At 39.4% G+C, this 24,370-nt stretch overlaps 1 long non-coding RNA gene across 1 annotated transcript; it reads left to right on the top strand.

Annotated features, from left to right (window-relative positions):
* The first annotated feature begins 15,258 nt into the window (after nucleotides 1-15,258).
* Nucleotides 15,259-17,747, top strand: LOC129628017 (uncharacterized). Its single transcript, XR_008702690.1, has 3 exons — nucleotides 15,259-15,387; nucleotides 16,471-16,560; nucleotides 16,797-17,747. It is a non-coding gene; the product is annotated as an uncharacterized LOC129628017 (long non-coding RNA).
* The last annotated feature ends 6,623 nt before the right edge of the window (nucleotides 17,748-24,370 follow it).

The following is a 24,370-nucleotide window of genomic DNA, read 5'->3' as shown; positions in this document are numbered from 1 at the left end:
GCTTCAACATCAGTCCTTCCAATGAACATTCAGGACTGATTTCCTTTAGGATGGACTGGTTGGATCTCCTTGCAGTCCAAGGGACTCTCAAGAGTCTTCTCCAATACCATAGTTCATTCTAAATATTTGAAATTTTTTACTCTTTATTTTTTTCACCCTCACATTTCTTAATTTCCAAATAGATGATCTTTTTCTAGTAATCTTTGGTCCTTAATCTCTTACTTAATTGCTCTTTGGTCAAAGAACTAGATCTAAATGATATGTCTCTTGATATTTATTGTTAGCAGCAGTAGGTTAGTCATTTGTTCTAGTCAGTAATATCCAATAGAGTGGAAGTTCTATCATGAAATTTTGAAGGTGGAAGATCAATGAGTGTAACCCCTGAAGGAAGTCAGGCTCAAAGAGATTGAATGACTTGTCTAAGTTACTATTAGTACTTAGTAGCAGGGCCAGAACATTGAAAAATGTTTCTCAACTTCCTACCAGTGTGCTTTCTACTGTGCCTGCTACCTCCAAAACAATCTAAAACATTTTTGTGCTCCATTAGTATACTAATTAATTATTGAAAAGTTGAAGTACTCAGACAGGACTGTTGAACTTTCAAACAAAAATTTGGAATATTTCATTGATAAAAATATCTTTTAGTTTCACCAAAGTGACATACATGCTTTATAGGGTATGGGATGTATGTATATACACACACATATGTATATAAATATTTATAAACATACACACACATGCATACACATATATATACACATTGCATATTCTCACATAGGACATGCACATTAATATATTAAACTTTTATCAGACAAAAATATGAAAAGTATTTATTATATAATTCCATTTATATGCTGTTCCAGAACTGATGAAATTTATTTTTGGTGATAGAAAACACAAAACTAGCTGCCTATTTGGAGTTTGAGGTTGGCTTGGAAAGGGGTATAGGGTGGTGGGCAAATGCTCAACATTTGATTTGGAGCATTGCTTATATGAGTATTTACATATTTTCTCAAATTCAACCTTTTTTATTCAGCATAAATATTTTGGGTTCTTCTGTGTTTTGTGTAAGTAAGTACTTTGCCCTTTGTATTGCTGACTAGTACTTCATTGTAAGACTATAACATGCTTTATTTATTCATTCTCCCATTGATGAGCATTTAAACTGTTTCTAATTTGAGACTCTTTTCATTCAGAAGTTTATAGATTTAGCTCTTATGTTTAGATCTGTAGTTCATTTAGAACTAATTTTTATGTAAGGTGTAAGGTAGAGACAGGTGACTATTTACTTATTTTTCCCCATATGTGTATCCAGTTTTCCCAGCAGTATTTGTTAGGATGACATTCCTTTCTCCATTGAATTGCTTGCAGGTTTGTTGAAAGTAAAATTAACGTTTAGATCTACTTCTGTACTCTTAATTCTTTCCATTGACATATTTGTCACACTACTTCCAAACCTGCTTGATTTCTACAGTGCTGTAATTTCTCTTAGATTCAGGTAGTGTGAGTCCCCAAACTTGTCATTCATTTACAAAACTGTTTTGGCTACAGGCATCCCTTGGGGATATTGCGAGTTCAGCTCCAGACCACTGCAATAAAGTGGGTATCATAATCAGTTCAGTTTAGTCACTCAGTCATGTTCAGCTCTTTGCAACCCCATGGACTGCCGCACCACAGGCTTCCCTGTCCATCACCAACTCCCAGAGTTTACTCAAACTCATGCCCATTGAGTCAGTGATGCCATCCAACTATCTCATCCTCTGTCATCTCCTTCTCTTCCTGCTTTCAATCTTTCCCCAAATCAGGGTCTTTTCAAATGAGTCAGCTCTTTGCATCAGGTGGCCAAAGTATTGGAGTTTCAGCTTCAGCATCAGTCCTTCCAGTGAATATTCAGGACTTATTTTCTTTAGGGTGGACTGGTTGGTTCTCCTCACAGTCCAAGGAACTCTCAAGAGTCTTCTTCAACACCACAGTTCAAAAGCATCAGTTTGGCACTCAGCTTTCTTTATAGTTCAACTCTCACATCCATACATGACTACTGGAACCATAGCTTTGACTAGACGGACTTGTGTATCACAATAGAGCAAGTCATATATGGATGTGAGAGTTGGACTGTGAAAAAAGCTGAGCACCAAAGAATTGATGGTTTTGAACTGTGGTGTTGGAGAAGACTCTTGAGAGTTCCTTGGACTGCAAGGAGATCTAACCAGTCCATCCTAAAGGAGATTAGTCCTGGGTGTTCATTGGAAAGATTGATGCTGAAGCTGAGACTCCAGTACTTTGGCCACCTCATGTGAAGAGTTGATTCATTGGAAAAGATCCTGATGCTAGGAGGGATTTAGGGCAGGAGGAGAAGGGGACGACAGAGGATGAGATGTTTGGATGGCATCACCGACTCGATGGACATGAGTTTGAGTAAACTCCAGGAGTTGGTGATGGACAAGGAGGCCTGGCATGCTGTGATTCATGGGGTCGCAAAGAGTCAGACACGACTGAGCGACTGAACTGAGCTGAACTGAAGAGCAAGTCATATGAATTTTTTTGGCTTCCCAGTGCATATAAAATTATGTTTACCCTAAATTTTAGTCTATTTATTTTATATTTTAGTCTATTAAATGTGCAACAGCATTATGTCTGAAAATATACATATTTTAATTGAAAAATCCCTTATCGTTAGAAAATGGTAACCATCATCTGAGCCCTCAGCCAGTTGTAAAATTTTTGCTGGAGGAAGGTCTTGCCTCAGTGTCGATTGCTGCTGACTGGTGGTTGATGAGGTTGGGAAAGCTGCAAAATGTTTAAAAATAAGACAGCAAAGAAGTTTGGTGCATTGATTGATTCTTCATTTCATGAATGTTTCTTTGCAGCATGCAATGCTGTTTGATAATACTTTACCCACATTAGAATTTCTTCCAAAATCAGAGTCAGTTCTCTCAAAGCCTGCTATTGCTTTATCAACTGAGTTTATGTAATGTTCTCAATTCTTTGTTGTCATTTCAACAATCTTCATAGCATCTTCCCCAGGAGTGGATACAACCTCAAGAAACCACTTCCATCCATTAAAGTTGTATCATGAAATTGCAGCACATCAGTCACACCTTTAGGCTCACTTCTAATTTTAGTTCTCTTGCTATTTCTACCACATCTGTAGTTACTTTTTCCACTGAAGTCTTGAAACCCTTAAAGTCATCCAGGAAAGTTGGAATGAACTTCTTCCAAATTGCTATTAATTTGATATTTCAACCACTTCCTATGAACTGTGAATGTTCTTAAAGGCACCTAGAATGGTGAATCCCTTCCAGAAAGTTTTCAGTTGACTTTTGCCAAATCCACCAGAGGAACCACTATCTATGGAATAGATAGGCTTGCAAAATGAATTTATTAAATAATAATACTTGAAATATTAAATAATTATTGGTATTTAATAATTAATATTGAATAATATTATTTATCAAATAATAATACTGGACAGTTGTAATGACTTCTTGATCTATGGGCTGCAGAATGGCTGTTACACTGTGTGTGTGCTCAGTTGCTCAGTCGTGTCTCACTCTTTGTGACCCCATGGACTGTAGCCCACCAGACTCCTCTGTCCATGGGATTCTCCAGGCAAGAGTACTGGCGTGGGTTGCCATTTCCTGCTCCAAGGGATCTTCCTGACCCAGGGATCAAACGAATGTCTCTGGTGTCTCCTGTATTGGCAGGTGGATTCTTTACCACTGTTCCACCTGGGAAGCCCCTGGATGTTGTGCTAGCAAGCAAGGGAACAACTTTAAACTCATTGCACCTCTGCATGGGAGCTCTTGGGTGACCAGGTGTGAGCAGTAATATTTTGAAAGAAATCTTTTTTTCCTGAGCAGTAGGTCTCAATAGTGGGCTTAAAGTAATCAGTAAGCTATGCTGTAAACCAATGTGCTGGCATTAGACTTATGTGTTCCATTTCTAGAGCAAAGACAGAATAGGTTACCTAGGATTTTCAGAATGGTAAATGAGCATTGTATCACCTTTAAGTCACCAACTGCATTAGCCCCTAACAAGAGAGTCAGCTTGTCCTTTGAAGCTTTGAAACCAAGCATAGACTTCTCTCTAGCTATGAAGGTCCTAGATGACATCTTCTTCCAATATGAGGCTGTTTTGTCTACATTGGAAATCTGTCATTTGGTACATCCACCTTCATTGACTATCTTAGCTAGAACTTCTGGATAACTTATTGGAGGCTTCTATTGAATTGGCCAAAAAGTTTTGTGGAAAAAACCCAAATTTTGGCCAACCCAATACCTCAGTACTTGTGGTTTCACCTTGCACTTTTATTTAATACAGATGACTTATTTCCTTAAATATCATGAGCCAACCTCTGCTAGTTTCCTCACCTCTCTCAGCTTTCAAATTGCCAACATCAGCTGGATCATCGAAAAAGCAAGAAAGTTCCAGAAAAACATCTATTTCTGCTTTATTGACTACGCCAAAGCCTTTGACTGTGTGGATCACAACAAACTGTGGAAAATTCTGAAAGAGATGGGAATACCAGACCACCTGACCCGCCTCTTGAGAAACCTATATGCAACTCAGGAAGCAACAGTTAGAACTGGACATGGAGCAACAGACTAGTTCCAAATAGGAAAAGTAGTACATCAAGGCTGTATATTGTCACCCTGCTTATTTAACTTTTATGCAGAGTACATCATGAGAAACCCTGGGCTGGAAGAAGCACAAGCTGGAATCAAGATTGCCAGGAGAAATATCAATAACCTCAGGTATGCAGATGACACCACACTTATGGCAGAAAGTGAAGAGGAACTCAAAAGCCTCTTGATGAAAGTGAAAGAGGAGAGTGAAAAAGTTGGCTTAAGGCTCAACATTCAGAAAATGAAGATCATGGCATCTGGTCCCATCACTTCATGGCAAATAGATGGGGAAACAGTGGAAACAGTGTCAGAATTTATTTTTCTGGGCTCCAAAATCACTGCAGATGGTGACTGCAGCCGTGAAATTAAAGGACACTTACTCCTTGGAAGGAAAGTTATGACCAACCTAGATAGCATATTGAAAAGCAGAGACATTAGTTTGCCAACAAAGGTCCATCTAGTCAAGGCTTTGGTTTTTTCAGTGGTCATGTATGGATGTGAGAGTTGGGGTGTGAAGAAAGCTGAGTGCTGAAGAATTGATGCTTTAGAACTGTGGTGTTGGAGAAAACTCTTGAGAGTCCCTTGGACTGCAAGGAGATCCAAGCAGTCCATTCTGAAGGAGATCAGCCCTGGGATTTCTTTGGAAGGAATGATGCTAAAGCTGAAACTCCAGTGCTTCGGCCACCTCATGCAAAGAGTTGACTCATTGGAAAAGACTCTGATGCTGGGAGAGATTGGGGGCAGGAGGAGAAGAGGACGACAGAGGATGAGATGGCTGGATGGCATCACTGACTCAATGGATGTGAGTCTGAGTGAACTCCAGGAGTTGGTGATGGACAGGGAGGCCTGGCGTGCTGTGATTCATGGGCTTTGCAACTCGCAAAGAGTCGGACATGACTGAGCAACTGAACTGAACTGAACTGAACTGAGGGCCTTGCTCTGGATTCAACTTTGGCTTAAGGGAATGTTGTGCTTCATTTGATTTTCTATCCAGACCACTAAAACTTTATTTATAGAGCAATCAGTTTGTTTTGCCTTTTTATCATTTGCATGTTCACTGGAGTAGCACTTTTAACTCCCATCATGAAATTTTCCTTTGGCTGTTTTGCACAAGAGGCTTAGTTAGCTTTTGGCCAGATTCAGCTTTTGACATGTCTTCTCACTAAGCTTAATCATCTCTAGCATTTGATTTAAAATGAGAGACATGCAACTCTTCCTATCACTTGAACACTTAGAGGCCATTGTAGGGTTATTAATTGGCCTAATTTCAGTAATGTTGCCTCTGAGGGAATAGAGAGGCCTGTGAAAAGGGAGAGAGACAGGTGGTTGGCGGAATAGTCACAACATACATAGCAATTATTAAGTTTGCCATCTTATATGAGTGTGGTTCATGGTGCCCCCAAACAATTATTATAATAGCATGTAAAAATCACTTATCACAGATCACCATGGCAAAGAGAATAATAGTGAAAAAGTTTGAAATTTGAGAGAATTACTAAAATGTGACACAGAGACATGAACTGAGCAAACGCTGTTGGGAAAGCAGTGCCAATAGACTTGCTCATCACGTGGCTGCCACACACCTTCAGTTTGTACAATACACAGTACCTGTGAAGCACCCATCAGCAAGGTGCAAAAAATGAGGTTTCCCTGTATTCAGGTTCATTACATTTCTATATAAACTTCAGAATTAGTTCTAAAATTTTGCTGGAATCACATTGAGTCTTGTAATGGTTAATTTTATGTGTCAACTTGACTGGGCTACATGGTGTCTAGATAATCAGTTAAACATCATTTCTGGAGGCATCTATCTGTCTATGGTTGATTCTATTCTATTGATTCTATTTCTCTGGAGAACTAAAGCTAATACAAATCTATAGATCAATTTGTATAGACCTGACATGTTAACAATATTTAATCTTCTAATTTATGCAAATGCCATTTCATTTACTTAGGTTCTCTTTATTGTCTCTCAACATATTTTATAGTTTTCGGGCCTTGAATGTCTTTTAACAACTAATTCTGAAATACTAAGCAGTTTTTTATGTTACTGAAAATATATTTTTTTAATTTTAATTTTTAAATTGTTTGATGCAGTAAAATCCTGAAAACAAACTGGAGGTCCAGATAGATAGACTGAAGGCACAGGTCAAGAAGATGCAAGAAATGTTTAACAAGGACCTAGAAGAATTAAAGAATAAGCAATCAACAATGAACAATGCAGTAACTGTGATTAAAAATACACTGGAGGCATGCAACAGTAGAGCAACTGAGGCAGCAGAATGGATAAGAAATACATTTTATTTTTGTATATTGGTCTTTTAGTCTGTGGCCATGGAAAGTGTTTGACTAGTGCAATGAAATAATCAAAGAAGTATTTTTAGAAAGAATAATCAGAATTGCTCACTGCATATTGGTTGGATCCATCCTATGAAGATTCATGAGCCTTAATCTGAGCCAGGACAACAGATCATACTTCTGACCTTGAACAGCTGTCTGGACATTTGTGCTTAGAGTCAAATGTGTTTGCTTTGGGGCCAAAGAATGTGGATAGATTGTTGCAAACCTATCCAATCTCCCTAGCTGGCAACGCAGCTCAAAGCACATTCTTTAGCCATGGAAGTGTAGCAGTATCCTCTTGATTTGTGAAGATTAGTTGAACACGACTATTAAATTACACCCCATGCCAAAGCTTCCTTGCATGTAAATTGATGGGACTTGCTGAGTGAATGTTGACTATTTGTTTTTTTGGAGCTCAACTGAATTCTGAGGCTATTAATTTATGTATCAATTTCTCATCACTTGCTCATTTTTTCATCCCAACTGTCTACCACTGGCTGGGGAATCTATTTGAGGTCCTTATAACCTTATATCATTTTTTATTTCTATCTTCATAAATCATTGGGCTGAGTTGGGAGAACTTTCAAAATCCCCTTTACTTCTCTGTTGTACAAACACTCCCAAATGTTAAGCCTATTATTTTACTAAAGCAAGGAGGTTAATAGAAAGCTTTTAATTTCCTTAGAAAATAGTAGGAGAAAATAAAAACATCCTCACTTTAACATCCAGTTCTTTTTTTCTGTCTGGTGACTCGCCTCCTTATTTTGATAAATATAATAATCTCATGCTTTTCTTCAACATTCTTCATAATTTCAAAATAAATAATATACCATGAATGGAAACAAACCAATGTTAGAACATATATATTTTTGAACTCTTAACAACTGCAAAGGTTCTGACATGCCTATTTTCTACCAGTTGAAACATAATTGTTTAAAAAGTGTTTTTTCAGGGTATCTTTACTGGTTTTACACTGAAAAAAAAAGTAAGATATGAATAAGATTTACTGGAATCTTGAGACAATAGACACTGACCCAAGTTTTATTTTATTTTTTGTAAGTTTTTTTTTTTTTTTTTTGATGTGGACCATTTTTAAAGTTTATATCAGATTTGTTACCATTTTGTTTCTGTTTTATGTTTTGGGTTTTTGGCTGTGAGGCTGTGGAATTTTACGTCCCTGACCAAGGATTGAACCTGCACTCCCTGCATTGGAGGGCCAAGTCTTACTGTGTTTTATAAAGTGTAGATTTGTAGTCTTGACTTATTTGTTCAGTTCAGTTCAGTTGCTCAGTCGCGTCTGACTCTTTGCGACCCCATGGACTGCAGCATGCCAGTCCCAGACTCGTTTGTTCGTCACTTGATATAGCTCTAACAGTTGTTACATTTATAGAACTCTTCAAAGTTTTCCTCTACATTATGAACTTATTACATATAGAGCCTGGCTTAAGGAAAGTAGGAAAGCTTTGTCTTTGGTACTCTTGGAAGGTTCTAAGGAGGGACTAACCCCACTCCATCACTTAGTAGTTGAATACACTGACAGACAGACTGACTGACTTGGAAAAGTCACACAGCTGGTTGGGGGCTGAGCTTGGATGAGGATCATGTCTCCTGATTCTTGAGCAGGATTCTTTACATTACATCACATAAGCTTTCATCTTTCTCCTCCACTTTGCATCTTAATTTTCCCAGAAGGACCCTCGCATCCTCATCTCGTCCTATCACAGGGTCCTCCTGACTCTGGTCTCCCTCATCAACTCTTTAAATCTTTTAAATCAAAAAGCCCCATCCCATGTCCTATTCCTAGGGGTCCTACCAGGGCTAAAGGTTGAATCTAGAGAGCCACTGGGGGACTGAGTATGAATGCCTCTTCTGGGCTCAATATATTGTCTTGTGTCTAAAGTAGTTTTAATGCCTCACTTCATATGAACAACTAATCATAATATCTCGAACAGTTAAATTTATTGACATCTCACTATGTGCCAGACACTGTGCTTAAGGATTTTATATAAATTATGTCATGGATCTCATGTGCATTATGTCATTATCTCATTTGAGTAATGACTTATAAGGGACAAGCCCAGCAAATGATATATTTAGAGACAGGTGGGGTTATCCTACCCCCTTTTTGGTGATATCATTCAGACAGTAGCCTGATGCTCTGGGCATGGGGTCAAAAGATGAGACGGGTCTGCCTTTGCTTCCAGTTCCTTCTGTCTCTGCCTAGTGAGTCCTCTGTGTTCTCTGCTGAATATCTAAGCAGTGAAAACTGCTGCTTGGTTGGGATTACCAGAGCTGCTCTTCTAGACAGGATTCCTAAAGCTGGAAGGCTAAGAGTGGATATTCCAGTGTTCTGAAATGTGTTGTTTGCTAATGACTTGGGAAGCAATAGATGGGATGTAGGACACCATGTGTAACTTAACTGGAGAAGAGCCTAGAAAAGAGACTCTTGTAGGGTTTCTCTGGCAGTACAATTCCCTTAAAAACTCAATAAGCAACTGGGCAGCTTGTTAATAAACACAACCATATATCTTACTGAGTACTGGTCTCTGAACATGTACCCTGTTTCATACTTTCTGTGTCTTAGGAATATGCCTGGCTCTTTATCATTCTTCTTGCTCTCAAAAAACTGCTTCTATTTTAACTATGTCTCAGTTCAGTTCAGTTCAGTCACTCAGTTGTGTCTGACTCTTTGCGACGCCATGAATCCCAGCACGCCAGGCCTCCCTATCCATCACCAACTCCCGGAGTTCACTCAGACTCAGGTCCATCGAGTCAGTGATGCCATCCAGCCATCTCATCCTCTGTCGTCCCCTTCTCCTTCTGCTCCCAGTCCCTCCCAGCATCAGGGTCTTTTCCAATGAGTTAACTCTTCACATGAGGTGGCCAAAGTATTGGAGTTTCAGCTTCACTATCAGTCCTTCCAATGAACACCCAGGACTGATCTCCTTTAGGATGGACTGGTTGGATCTCCTTGCAGTCTAAGGGACTCTCAAGAGTCTTCTCCAACACCACAGTTCTAAAACATCAATTCTACAATGCTGAGCTTTCTTCACAGTCCAACTCTCACATCCATACATGACCACTGGAAAAACCATAGCCTTGACTAGACGGACCTTTGTTGGCAAAGTAATGTCTCTGCTTTTCAACATGTTATCTAGGTTGGTCATAACTTTCCTTCCAAGGAGTAAGTGTCTTTTAATTTCATGGCTGCAACCACCATCTGCAGTGATTTTGGAGCCCCCAAAAATAAAGTCTGACACTGTTTCCACTGTTTCCCCCTCTATTTCCCATGAAGTGATGGGACCGATGCCATGATCTTAGTTTTCTGAATGTTGAGTTTCAAGCCAACTTTTTCACTCTCCTCTTTCACTTTCATCAAGAGGCTTTTGAGTTCCTCTTCACTTTCTGCCATAAGGGTGGTGTCATCTGCTACCCATCCGCAAATTGCCTTAGGACTCATTTTCCTGCTTTGTCAGAGCGAAAACAAAACAGGACAACTATCAAAAACCAACTGTCAAAAAATTCATATCTCATAATCTTTTATAGTGCCATTATTGTAGCTCTGATTTAAAAAGATTATTTTAGGGTTTATTAATATCTACAGCAAAAGATCCAATATGGAAACTCCATCATCTGCATAGCACCTAATGATTTAAAGAGCAGCACACTATAGCAGGGGCTTCCCGAGTGGCTCAGTGGTAAAGAATCTGCCTGCCAATACAGGAGATGCAGGAGACTTGGGTTTGATTCCTGGGTCAGGAAGATCGCCTGGAGGAGGAAATGGCAGCCCACTCCAGTATTCTTGCCTGGGAAATCCCATGGACAAAGAGCCTGGTGGGCCACAGTCCATGGGGTCACCAAGAGTCAGACACAACTGAGCACACATGCACACTATAGCAACTTTGACTTTCAAAGATAAATGTTTTGGAAGTTCATCTCTCAGATGTTTGTCTTAAAAGTCAGGGTGTCAGATATGGGGTTCAAATCCTTTTCTCCTTAGGGAGCAGGTAGGGGTTATGAGTTCACTTCTAACTATAGGTTGCCACACCAGGAGTAGGGTTTATGGTGAGATGGTGTCTTAGCCTCTTCCATCTATTTTAGTGTGGGGTTTTTTTTTTTTTTTCCTATTCTTTTAATGTGTAAGTGTTGCTCAGTGATTTTTTGAGGTTTTTTGTTTTGCAGAGGAAACTTTTCCACATGCAGCTGTAATTTTGGTGTGGGAGAAAGTGAGTTCAGGATCCTTCAATGTCACCATCTTGAACCATTCTCCTATACCAACTTTTAGAATCAAGGTATGAGAAAACTAAGGCTCTAAGTAATTAAGTAAATTACTGAAGATAGATGTTTGGGTCAAATTCAAACACAATGATCTCACCTACCTAGCTAACAATGCTGCTCAGTTAGGCAAGTCAGACCATGAAAACACAGAGGTCTCTTATGGTTCACTAGGAGTCAGGGATTTTATATTGAAAATAACTCATTTAGGGCCTTTGAGAATGGGTTCAAAACTGCCAGGATGCTCTGCAGAGTCTTATTTGGATCAGTTACTAACAGAAACTATTGAACAATGCCCAATCTCCTACTATATGTGAACTTATTTGTTCTCTCTTTATTATCTCATGCATCTATCATTGTATTGAAAAAGTATAATATGTAGACACCTGTAAAACTGCTTCCCTTTCTTTGTATCTCTGTGTGTGGTTCCATGGAGCACAACTATAAAGAATGACTCATTAATTAAGTCATTCAGCAGGTATATGGTGGACCTGCTCATCTGAGCCAGGGAAACTCAAATCACCCACTGGGGCTCAAAGATATCAATCATCACTTCACTTTCTGTCAACAATGAGCCAAGCTCATCACTCAGACTGGAAAAGAATAAGGAGAAGGGTTTAAGTGGATGAGAAATGTATTTAAGTTTGGGGTGTTTTCACTTAGAGGACAAGATTTTAGCTAACCAGGTCCCAGATGTGGGATCGATGACCCCAGAAGACATGCAGGAAGCCAAAGGAAAGGATCCCTGGGGAAGTGCCTCAACGTTTACATCTATCTGTCTAAACTGGACCATGGTTAGTGACCTTCAAATCTGAATTGTTATCTTAATGTCATAATATTTGAGATGTGATGAAATTCTTTGTTTCATTTGCTGGAATCTTGAGAAATCACAAAATTGTATTTTTAAGAAATAATAACTTTCATGCTGTTTGTTTCATTTTTGTTAGTTTTTTCTAAGATCCAAGGAAGGAAATAATAAAAGGAGATTTTTTTTTTCCCCCAAGTTTGTTCAATGTCTTCTTAATGTCCAGATATAATGAAATATTTCCTTAGAAACTCTTCTCTGTTCTAAACTGGGTGAATTTTTTTTTTTAACAAAGGACTTATTTCCTTAAGTTCCCTCCTTGGAACAGCTAGAGAATTTAGGGTGGAGAATTTCCAGTAAGGCAAGCAACTGTATGGTCAATAAATGCTTCTACTTCCTCCTCCCTTGCTCATAGCAGACCCCACCAAACAAGCACATTTTTCTATTGAGACTAGATTTGTGTGTAGTAATATAATCTCTATTTCACAGAGGAAGAAACAGAAATTTAGGAGTTAAATAGCTTTGCCTCTTTTGACTCTAAAGCTATTATTATCCAGGGAACCACTACCAATTGATCAGAGTTGGCAACTAGTATGAAATGTATTTGCCATCCATGATCTAGTTTACCCTCATTATTTTTCATGAAAGGTGATAAGAGTTGGGATAGTTTGAATAATATAGTTGAAAGTGTCTTGCAAATTTTTAAAGAATGCCAAAGATGTTAATTGTTTTTTTAAATCAAGGACACAAGCCCAATTAGTATAAGTGCAATCCCCAACCTTTTTGGTACCAGGGATTGATTTCATGGAAGACAATTTCCCACAGACTGGAGGGTGGGGAATGATTTGGAAATGGCTCAAGGACATTACATTTATCATGCACTTTATTTCTAACCTAATGCTACTGCTAATCTGACAGGGGTTGCCAGTCCCCAACTGGGTGGTTGGGGACCCCTGATTTATAGCAATTCTCAGATTGTGTTGTGCATCAGAATTACCTGGAAAGCTTGTTAAAACAGATTTCTGGGGGCTGCCTCAGAGTTTCTAACTTATTAATAGTAGGTTTAAAGGGCCAATCCAAGAATTTGCATATCTAACAAATTCTCATGTAATGTTGGTGCTGCTGCTCCATGAATATCACACTTTGAGAACCCCTGATTTATTGCATACCAGAACACAAACGTGTTTACTATGAAATTTATCTTCTGCATTGTTTCTAAGGCTCAAAAGTCATTTGTAAAATACTTTTTTTCCTGTATTATCTCTAGCAAATAAACTTCAGGCAAGAAAAGAAAATCAGACTGATTTTTGTAGGTATTCCTCTGCCACCCTCAAGCCTCCATTCTTGCATATTCAATGAAATGTTCATGTTGATAAATGTAAATGTGTAATCACTGGACCAGAGTCAGCATGGAGTTTAACACTAACTGAGAGAAAAATTGAACCTTAGGAATATGAGAAAAGAATTAGTCAGAGGCAAGGGTAAGGATGGAGTAGGTTACAGGAAGCTAGAAAACAGGAACCATTTATAAAGGGATGTGTGAGATAAGGCTAGCTGTTAGGAAGGAAAACAGAAAGGTTTTGGAACCAAAGAATAAAATGATGCCTCAAGTATTGATGAATTGATCAAGTATTGATGTACTGGACCCATTCATTGTGCATGAAAAGCAATCACATGAAATTTGGCTCAAATATTTGTAGGGCACCCAAGTGAAATGGAATTACATTTTTCTAAAGAAGCTGTGGAGAACAGAACTGGCTCCAGTGGGCCAAGTTTCAAGGAAGCAGAGGTTTGTAACAACCATTGCATATGAAGATGGACTGGGCTGCCTTCAAGGCAGGGACTTTCCTAATATTGAAATTGTCTAATTAGGATCGAGTGACCCCTGGGAAGGGCATTTAAGCAACAAACGTGGAGGCTAGACATGGAGGCATGCAGATTAGATTACTCTGAATTCTTCTGGGACTAGGGAAACCCAAGAACACTTTAATTTAAAATAAGAGTAGAAACAAGATGGCAGACAAGGTAAGAATAACTTCATTGGTGTCTGTCAAGAGGCTGGACTTTGGACTCAAATGAAAGCACTGAAGGCAATAGTTCAGTCATGTCCGACTCTTTGTGACTCTGTGGACTGTAGCCCTCCAGAATTCTCTGTCCATCATTCTCCAGGCAAGAGTACTGGAGTGGGTAGCCATTCTCTTCTCCAGGGGATCTTCCCAACCCAGGGAACAAACCCGGGTCTCCCTCATTGCAGCAGATTTTTTACCATCTGAGCCACCAGGGAAGCCTGGCCTCAAACAAGACCCAGCTCAATTTGCAGCTCCACATTTCCTTGCTGCTCTCTACTCCATCTCCCTTGGCATCTGTAGATCAAGTGCAGAATCAGCTGTCTCATAACATCCTAGTGAAGGTGAGTCACATGGAAATTGTTCCTGACACATAGTAGGAGATTAATAAATGTTCATTATCTGCCCCTCTCCCCCTTTAGTAAAGTAGAGCAAACTTGACCCGGAAAAGGCTGAATTTAGGAAATCCAGACCTAACATATATCTTTGAGATGTACGCTCACAAAGAAGATGATGTTGAACTCTGTATCCTGAACCGGAGACCCCTGAGATCTCAGTCACTTGAACAGCATTCTCCAACCATCACAATGGTCTGAATTTAAATCAGTAAGAAGCAGTTAGTACTACTGCGTCATACAGAAAGGAAGAGAGAACTGGGGGCTCAAGACCCTCCCTTCAGCAGCATATCCCCTTCCCTAAGGCTTGGGTGAACACTGATGACAGCCCAGACCCTCCCAGCAGGGGTCAAGGCAGATAGAAAACAAAGCCCAAGCTGAGACAGGTAGGTAGGATATTCAGGTCACAAGCTTATATATACTGGGTGGATCTGGGCCTGGGAAGGAGCGTGTTTATTCGGCTTTAAGCTGAGAATCTTAGCCTAACTGAACTTGTCTAAGAAACCTTGTTAGTATAAGTATTTTCTAAGATTGAGTATATAGATGGGTTGTGGTGTTAATCACATGTTACCAGGCTAGGGAAGACGGGATTGTGAAAAATTTGTTTTCAAAAGGGGCATTGGATCTGATCAGGTAGAGAATGATTGATCTGGACAAACAGTGCCTGAAGCTTAATTGGTTACTTTCAGTCATAGTGGAGGGAGGAGCATAATCAAACTGAAGAGAAGGGCATTCTTCCTTAACCGAGGAGACAGTCTTCCACTGCTTTGTACAGATAGAGCTTGCAGCCATCTTGTGACTCTGGGGAACAGAGCTACATGCCAAGTGTTCGTGAGCAGCCAGGTCAAAAATCTTGAGCCACACCCTGCACAGGGACTTTGGTATGTGAGATACTATATTTCTTAATTGTTTAAGAAATTTCATTTTTTAAATACTTTTTTGGGGCCGCACCACATAGCATGTAGGATCTTAGCTCCCCCACTAGGGATTGAAGCCACACCCCTTGCAGTGGAAGCTTGGAGTTTTAACCACTGGACCGCCAGGGAAGTCCTGAAGCCACTTTTAATTATGTTTCTCAGACTTAAAGCCAAACGTACTCTGACTCTAAAGAGTGAGGTGGGAGACTACTGGTTCTCACTATAATCTTCTCTGAAACATCTGATTTTTTTAAAATGTCATGTACTTGTACTATTTTGATTTTTAAAAAATTTTTTAAAGGTCCTTAGTTTTGTTTTGTTTTTCATAAAGGTTAAAGATGACCAATGTAGATGTTAGTCTTTCTTGTATGCATCATAAAAACCGAGAAGAGTTTGGGAATAGTTTAAAAAAATCAGTTAATTCTTTTATATATTTAGAGATGGTAAATCTTTTAGCTATCACAAGGTAAGCAGTGCTTTAAATGGCTTCATTGTTTCACTTTCTAACCAGTTGAGCGGCATCATACAAATAAGGTATTATAACATCAGAATTTAATAAGTAGTAATATTGTACTAAGATATGATTAATAGATCAGTGAAGTAATTTTCAATGCCCTATAAATAATGAGACTATTTGCAAAAGGAGGGTCATATTCCTGGCAAATGTGTCACAGCTAATGCCTATCAATTGACTAATGTTCATTAGCATTCAACACATTAATAGATTAGCTCTTTGTGGGCACTTCTGTTCTCAATTTATAGTTCTTTGTGGTGTGGTAGAGTAGAAATAGCATGTTCTTTGAGGCCTAGCTTGGGCTGAAATCCTAACTTGGAACTTACTAATGTGCCAACTTTGGTCAAGTCACTTGCTGCCTCTAAGCTTCAATTTCTTTATTTAGGCAATAGGGACAGAAAACCAAACTATTTCCTTAGATTTTTGTGTGGAAAGAATTTATCTGTAAAGAAATTAACAATGTGCCTTCAGATATTAAGTAATCAATACATATTATTTTTCTTTCTTTCCTTTCTTTTGATTTTCCTCATTAGAGCTTCTCAGCACCTTGATGTTCAGAGTACAAGAGGGAACCTAAGTATGACCAGAGTGAAAGCATATTCAGAAACGTCTATAAATGTCAGGTAAATTGATGAGACTGGCCCTCAGAGGCCTATTTACATGGCTCTGTGAGTCTCCTGGGGAAGAAGGCAAGCTTTCTGCCTTTGGGACGAGACACAGCTGAGCATGTCTGGGGTACAGCCCCGGTCAGGAGCTGCTATGCCTCTGGGCGTTTGGTGGAGGCACGGTGGATCTGCGTGGAGTTGATCAGAGGGAAGGATGATGCAGCAAATGTTGATCACAATTTTGTTTTGTTCAGGTTTCCTAGTCAACGTCTGAATCCTAGGACACAGAACCTGTAAAAATGCAAAAAACAGTTTTCCAGTAATTCAGTGAGTCATATTTTCAATGACTCATTTGGAGTTGGGCATGCCTACTTGGAGATGCCTTAAACAACATGCAATGAGAATATTGAATGCATTCTCTGTTCTCCAAATGCCCCTTCTCGTTTTCCCCATGGGACAGCCCTGGTACCATTAGAACTCAGAGAGTTAGTGTGGGGCTGGTGGAGCTCTGGGGGCCCAACGGACATAGAGGATCAGCAGTGACTGGTCTACAAAGGTGCGGCCAGTTGGAGAAGTACCAGAAGGGTCCATGGTGCACAGAATACAGGGAGCAGCCACTTCTCTGAGCAGGAATGAGGGCCTCTGTGTCCAGCTGCATGTGAGAGACAAACCTCCAAACTACAACTGTGTGTAAGCATTATTTTATCACTTTTTTGGGCGTGAAGATACTCATTGAATGATATTGAGAAATTATTGCAACTCATAATTTAAAAAATTTCTTATGGGGGCATGTTTATCAACATCGTATACCCTTGAAGTTCATTTATTTTTGTGATTGATTTTTGTAACTGGAAATTCTGAAAGACAAAGGGTTAAATATTCATATTCCCTAAGTTGAAAGCTAAAAATGAAATGAAGTGTTGTTAACTTGCAGTTGAGGTTTCAGCTCAGGTAGATGATGTAGACAAGGACCCTGAGTCATGCCTTGGGCACATAAGTGGGCTTAGCCCCAGGGAGACTGATCTTAATTCCATTTATCAAGCAATTGCTCTGTGCTAAGCTCTGAGCTATGCCTTTGAAATAAAAAATGTAATTTATACATTTCTATGTGCAACAATAGCTCTCTGGTGTGGGTATAATTATCCCCATACAGATGGGGCTCTGAAGGCTTATGTGACTTAAGTCCTTGGTTGTTGAATAAAGTGTGGAAATGTAAACCCACATCTTTCCAACTATAAACCTGTATTCCAAATCCATATCTAGTGTTTCTCACCTATACCAATATTGTGTTTGATTGCAGTTAAAGTGTTGATAACTGAACTCACACCATATCTAGGTCTTTAGACTGGGAAGATTGGCACTATTTGAGAACTTGTTATCAGAAATTAAGCATCTCTGATCTCACCCCAAACCCACTGAATTAGAATCTGCATTTAAACAAGATTGCCAGGCAATTTGTACACATATGAAATTTTGGGAGACACGATTCTACTCTATATCCACCTTCTCTGCCCACATACATTTTCAATATATTCACTTGGTATAAAAACACAATGAATCCATTGTCTAAGTCCATCTCACAGCTTTGAGGAAGAAACTAGCTGAAGAAAAATTTATTCCTTTCTCTTTCTGACTGGATTTATATGACATCAGAACAATTGGCTGAAAAGTGCACAATTCAGGCAGACCAATGATCTGATACCATGGTTGCCCAAAGGACTCTTTTAAGAAAGTCTGCATTTTAAAAGAAATGACCTCATGCACTGTAGTTGTGTGAATAGCTACAGCCATCATCTTTCTTTAAGACAAGGCCAGGAGGATCACTCCATGCCTCTCTGGCCCTCCACTACCATAACTTAGCTCAGCATGAAGTCAGCCTTGCATCAGCTGGTTTCTGCCTATTTGTCTAAGGAAACAATTCCAAGACAGATCATATTCACAAGAGACTGCATTACCGAAGTCTCCAGAAATGTTAAGCTTTGAATAACATCTCTACAAAATCCAGAATAATGAGGCTGTTCGTTGCTAAACATCTATAGAGTTTACAGTTATTGTGGTAAAAGAAATAATTTTTTTTTCATTGTTGTTCCTGGCATCTGGAAACCTAAGAATATCTTATTACCTAAGAACATTGTGAAGGAAAACTTGAGTTAATTTGCTCCTAAAATGACAACCCACCTGACATCTAGCTACGTGCTTTGCAAAAGGCTTCAAAGGTTTTAAAACTATTCCTGGATAAGAGAGAAGGAAACCAATTACCAGAGAATGGTAGTGATAATTAAGACAATGTTATGATTCATGAAGAAATGGCTGGGTTATGAACAATGAACACTGTGGCATATAAATTACCCAAGAGCAGAGTTTAATGATGTGTTCTTTCTTATTAATTGCTCGTTTGGTGACATGGTCTGTAAAGGTTATTTTTTCAAAGAAACAAAAGTAATCCACTGCCTCATTGTAACCTTGGCAAATTTAACACATTACTAAGTTTTATAACCTTGGAGTGTCTTTAGCTAACCCATGATTTATCAGCATGAACTGTAATTTGGTTTTATATGTATGTATGATAATCATGAGATATGATTCCATATGGAATTTCCATAACTCTAAATGGCCTTCTATTAAATAGCATAAGTTGAACTTTATCATTCAGCACACTGATTTTGTTCACTCATTCATGTAAAATGTTTCTATTGTTAATATTATCACCTCTAAATCAAACCCCAAATAAAATGTATATTGTATAGATGGATATATTTTGGACCATGGATTGGGTTTACATGCAGCTGCTGAAGCAGACTGCAGTGAGCCAGATATGATTATCTTGGCCTTCTTCCCAAACAATCCCAATCACAGAGTCTAAATGCCAGATGGAATGGTACAGTGGCCATGATGATGGGATCACAGCTCAATCAATCAGCAAGTATAACTGACATCTATCCAGCTTCGCCAGCTGGCGAGTGAGAAAAAGTATTAACATTTACAATAATGTTTCCTAAATTTCAATAGCTCTGCATCCCCTACTCCCACCTGTTCACATAGATAGTCCAGTTCTTTCAGATATTCTCTTTCCTAAATTTTATTTCTAAATCTTTTTACTGTTAGTCGCTCAGTTGTGTACAACTCTTTGTGACCCCATGGACTATAACCCACCAGGCTCCTCTGTCTATGGGGTTTTCCAGGCAAGAATACTGGAGTGGGTAGCCATTCCCTTCTCCAGGGGATCTTCCCCACCCAGGGATCAAACCCAGGTCTCCTGCATTGCAGGCGGATTCTTTACCATCTGAGCCCCCAGGAAAGGGCTTATAGGTGGAGCCTGAAAGCTCCCTGGTCCCCATCAGTTTATAGACCTTGAAAAGATCACTTTTCTCCAAGAGCCTTTCAGGGAAGGAGGAGTAGACTGCCTCCCATGGGAGCCGAGTCACTGCTTGCATTCCAGGGCTTTTGTTAAAGGGACCACCGATATCCACGATGATCTCTATTGTTCATTTGTGTTGCACCCACTGCTTGCCAACTTCCTCTGGAGCCCCGAGTTCTGTGTCCTGATGCACCACAGTCCGGCATCGGTCAGCTACCTCCGGCCACCGACGTCTGCGCCGTCTTCATCTGGGTTTCCGGTAATACTTTCTCCACCAGTAAGAGAACTGACTTCCGTTTCCTGAGTCGCACTCTCAGGGAACAGTCTCAGAGCAGAGAAGTTTAGGGCTCTGGATGACAAATTTCTTTCATTTAAGAAGTCTTCTTCCTCACAGAACACACTCTCATCCCATATGTGAACCAATCCTCCCAACACTCAGATTCAGATCCCAAGGGGATCAGAGGATGGGTCCTACTGAGGCTTGCGTGTAGTTTTCAAAACACAGGGCTTTCTAGTCAAGGTGGAGTGGAGAATGGGATTGGCATCTGGGGTTAACCTGTGGCTTCTCAGTCTCTTCATGAGCTGAAGATGGCTGAGTCTACACATCAGAGCCTGACTTATCCACTCTGTCATGAGGAAGCTGAGAATGCAGACACAGTGCTGGGGTGAAGCAGCAGAGTAGGGTAAGGAGGAAAAGAAGTGCCACTTAACTTTATGGAGCGAGGCTGACCTCTGACTAAAAAAAACCACCATGCAATATTCATGACCCAGTCACTTTGTGAGTGTAGTCAGGATCACAGTGGCACTTGCCTCCCAGAGAGAGGTCAAGTTATGAGATTGCTGCTCATGTATGACACAATTTTTCTAACTGTTCATTCATTCAACAGATATTTAATAAGTACCTACATTGTGTCAGAGACATATATAGTGTGGATGAATGGATAGATAGATAAGTAAGTAGAGTCCATGAAACAGGTATTATTCTAACTTCCATGGAGTTGGATAGTAAATGAACATGCATGTGAATATACTTACACAGATTCTATTATGATTATGAAGGAAAATGACAGGAGATAGTATAACAAGGGAGTTAGGGAAGATCTTGAGGAGGGATAATCATATCATATAGAATTATAATGTATCTTATGTTATTTTGTGCCAGGCTTCCCTGGTGGCCCAATGGTCAAATACCCACCTTCCAATGCAGGAGACATGGATTTGATCCCTGAGTCAGGAAGATTCCCTGAAAAAGGAAGTGGCAACCTGCTTCAGTCTTCTTGCCTGGGAAATCCCACGGACAGAGGAGGCTGATGGGTACAGCCTTCGGGGATGCATAAGAGTCTGACACGACTTAGCAACTAAACATCAACAAATACGTATTTTCTCATGTAATCCTCTAGGAAATTTTACAAAATAACTACTATTCATATTGCTAATTTTATAAACATGGAAACCTACAGAGATACTCACTAATATCTTACACAACCAGTAAGCAGTAGGTCCTGGATTTGAACCTAGGATTTAGGTTGAGATTGAAAGATAAGTAGAATTTAAATGATGAAGAGTATATAGTTTGTCAGACAAAGAATAGTACGTGTGAAGGTCATAATACCTGGTGCATTTGAAGAAGTGGAAGAAGACCAATGAGTGTAGTGAATAAGAGGACATTCACAGCACATGAGGCTGGGGAGCTAAACAGATCATGTGGAACTTTTTTCCCTCTTTTTTAAAAATTATGACATAATTTACTTAGAGAAAAATTAACCTGTTTTAGTGTATATTTCTAATACACACGCCTATATATGTCTACACTGATACATACACAGTCATGTAATCACCATGAAAATCAAGATATAGAACAGTTTTGCGAATCTCAGAAAATCCTCTTTTGTCCCTTTGTAGTCAACTATCCTTCCTTCCTTTATCACCCACTGATGTGTTTTATGCAGAGTACATCATGAGAAATGCTGGGCTGGAAGATGCACAAGCTGGAATCAAGATTGCTGGGAGAAATATCAATAACCTCAGATATGCAGATGACACCACCCTTATGGCAGAAAGTGAAGAGGAACTAAAAAGCCTCTTGATGAAAGTGAAAGTGGAGAGTGAAAAAGTTGGCTTAAAGCTCAACATTCAGAAAATGAAGATCATGGCATCTGGTCCCATCACTTCATGGCAAATAGATGGGGAAACAGTGGAAACAGTGTCAGACTTTATTTTTTTGGGCTCCAAAATCACTGCAGATGGTGACTGCAGCCGTGAAATTAAAAGACGCTTACTCCTTGGAAGGAAAGTTATGACCAACCTAGACAGCATATTGAAAAGCAGAGACATTACTTTGCCAACAAAGGTCTGTCTAATCAAGGCTATGGTTTTTCCAATGGTCATGTATGGATGTGAGAGTTGGGGTGTGAAGAAAGCTGAGCGCCGAAGAATTGATGCTTTTGAACTGTGGTGTTGGAGAAGACTCTTGAGAGTCCCTTGGACTGCAAGGAGATCCAAGCAGTCCATTCTAAAGGAGATCAGCCCTGGGATTTCTTTGGAAGGACTGATGCTGAAGCTGAAACTCCTTTGGCCACCTCATGCGAAGTGTTGACTCATTGGAAAAGACTCTGATGCTGGGAGGGATTGGAGGCAGGAGGAGAAGGGGACGACAAAGGATGAGATGGCTGGATAGCATCACTGACTCGATGGACGTGAGTTTGGGTAAACTCCAGGAGTTGGTGATGGACAGGGAGGCCTGGCATGCTGCAGTTCATGAGGTTGCAAAGAGTCAGACATGACTAAGTGACTGAACTAAACTGAACTGATGATTTTTCCAGTAGTCATGGACAGATATGAGAGTTGGACCATAAATGAAGCCGAGCCAAAGAATTGATGTTTTCAAACTGTGATTTTGGAGAAGATTCTTGAGAGTACTTCAGACAGCAAGGAGATCAAACCAGTCAATCCTAAAGGAAATCAACCCTGAATATTCATTGGAAGGACTGATGCTGAAGCGGAAGCTCCAATACTTTGACCACCTGATGCAAAGAGCCAAGTCATTAGAAAAGACCCTGATGCTAGGAAAAATTGAAGGCAGGAGGAGAAGGGGACACCAGAAGATGAGATTGTTGGATGACATCCCTGATTCAATGGACATGAGCTTGAGCAAATTTCTGCAGATGGTGAAGAACAGGGAAACCTGGTGTGCTGCAGTCCATGGGGTCGCGAAGAGTTGGACACAACTTAGTGACTGAACAACAACTATTTCTTCATCTCATTCTGGAAGATTTTACCTCATGTTGTTTGAAATTTTATTGTTATGCATATACATGTTTAGGATTGTTACATCTTTTTGGCAAATTGATCCTTGTTAACTTTATATACATTATGTAGCACTCTTTTTTTTTTTTTTTTGGCTGTGCTGAGTCTTCATTGCTGTGTGGGTTTTTCTTTTCTTTTCTTTTTTTAAATTTAAATTTTTTTTTAAATTGAAGGCTAATTATAATATTGTATTGGTTTCTCTAGTTGTGGCAAGTGAGGGCTACTCCCTAGTTGTGATGAGTGAACTTCTCATTGCAGTGGCTTCTTCTTTTGCAGAGCATGGGCTTTAAGGCATGAGAGCTTCAGTAGTTGTGACATGTGGGCTTAGTAGCTGCAGCTCTTGCATTCTAGAACACAGACTCAATAGCTGTGGAACACAAGTTTAGTTGCTCCTTGGCAAGTGGGATCTTCCCAGCTCAGGGATCAATTCTATGTTTCCTGCATTGGGAGGTGGATTCTTTACCACTGAGCCACCAGGGAAACCCTAGTACTCTTCTTTATATTAATATTCTTTGATTTGAAGTCTGTTTTTTTTTTTGTTGTTTGAAGTCTGTTTTTTTTTTTTTTAATGTAGCCACTTCAGTTTCTTTTGAATAGTATCTATGTATGTATAGATTTATATGTATTTATTTTTTCAACCTTTATTTTAAACTTATTTAATTTTTTATTTAAAGACAGTATTTTATATAGACAGCAATGGTTTGCTTTTTAATCCAACTTGACAATCTCTGAATTTTAATTGGCACATATAGACTATTTATGCAGTTACTAATATACTTGAAACAAAATTGACTGTCTTGTCAACCTAGATAGCATGACTGAGCGACTGAACTGAACTGAACTGAGGGCTTATAACCTTTAATGACATTTTTAGTGGTTGCCCTAGAATTTACAATATAGCGCTTTAATTAATCACAGTCTACCTTTGAATAATTCTTTACCACTTCAGGTATAGCATACAAATATTACAGCTGTATCGTTCTCATTTATCCCTCCCACCCTTTGTGCTACTTTCGGGTACACTGCAGTATATTTTTGTTTAGACGTAGTATATGGATACATGGTACATGGCCACTGTCTTTGTTTTGAATAGTCCAATATTTTTTAGAGTAATTAAAATGAGAAAAAATATATTTAGTTTCATTAATTCTGTTTAGAGTACTC

This window comes from Bubalus kerabau, chromosome 15, assembly GCF_029407905.1.
Source record: "Bubalus kerabau isolate K-KA32 ecotype Philippines breed swamp buffalo chromosome 15, PCC_UOA_SB_1v2, whole genome shotgun sequence".
In the NCBI taxonomy this organism is placed as follows: domain Eukaryota; kingdom Metazoa; phylum Chordata; class Mammalia; order Artiodactyla; family Bovidae; genus Bubalus; species Bubalus kerabau.
This window is presented reverse-complemented; position numbering and strand designations above follow the sequence as displayed.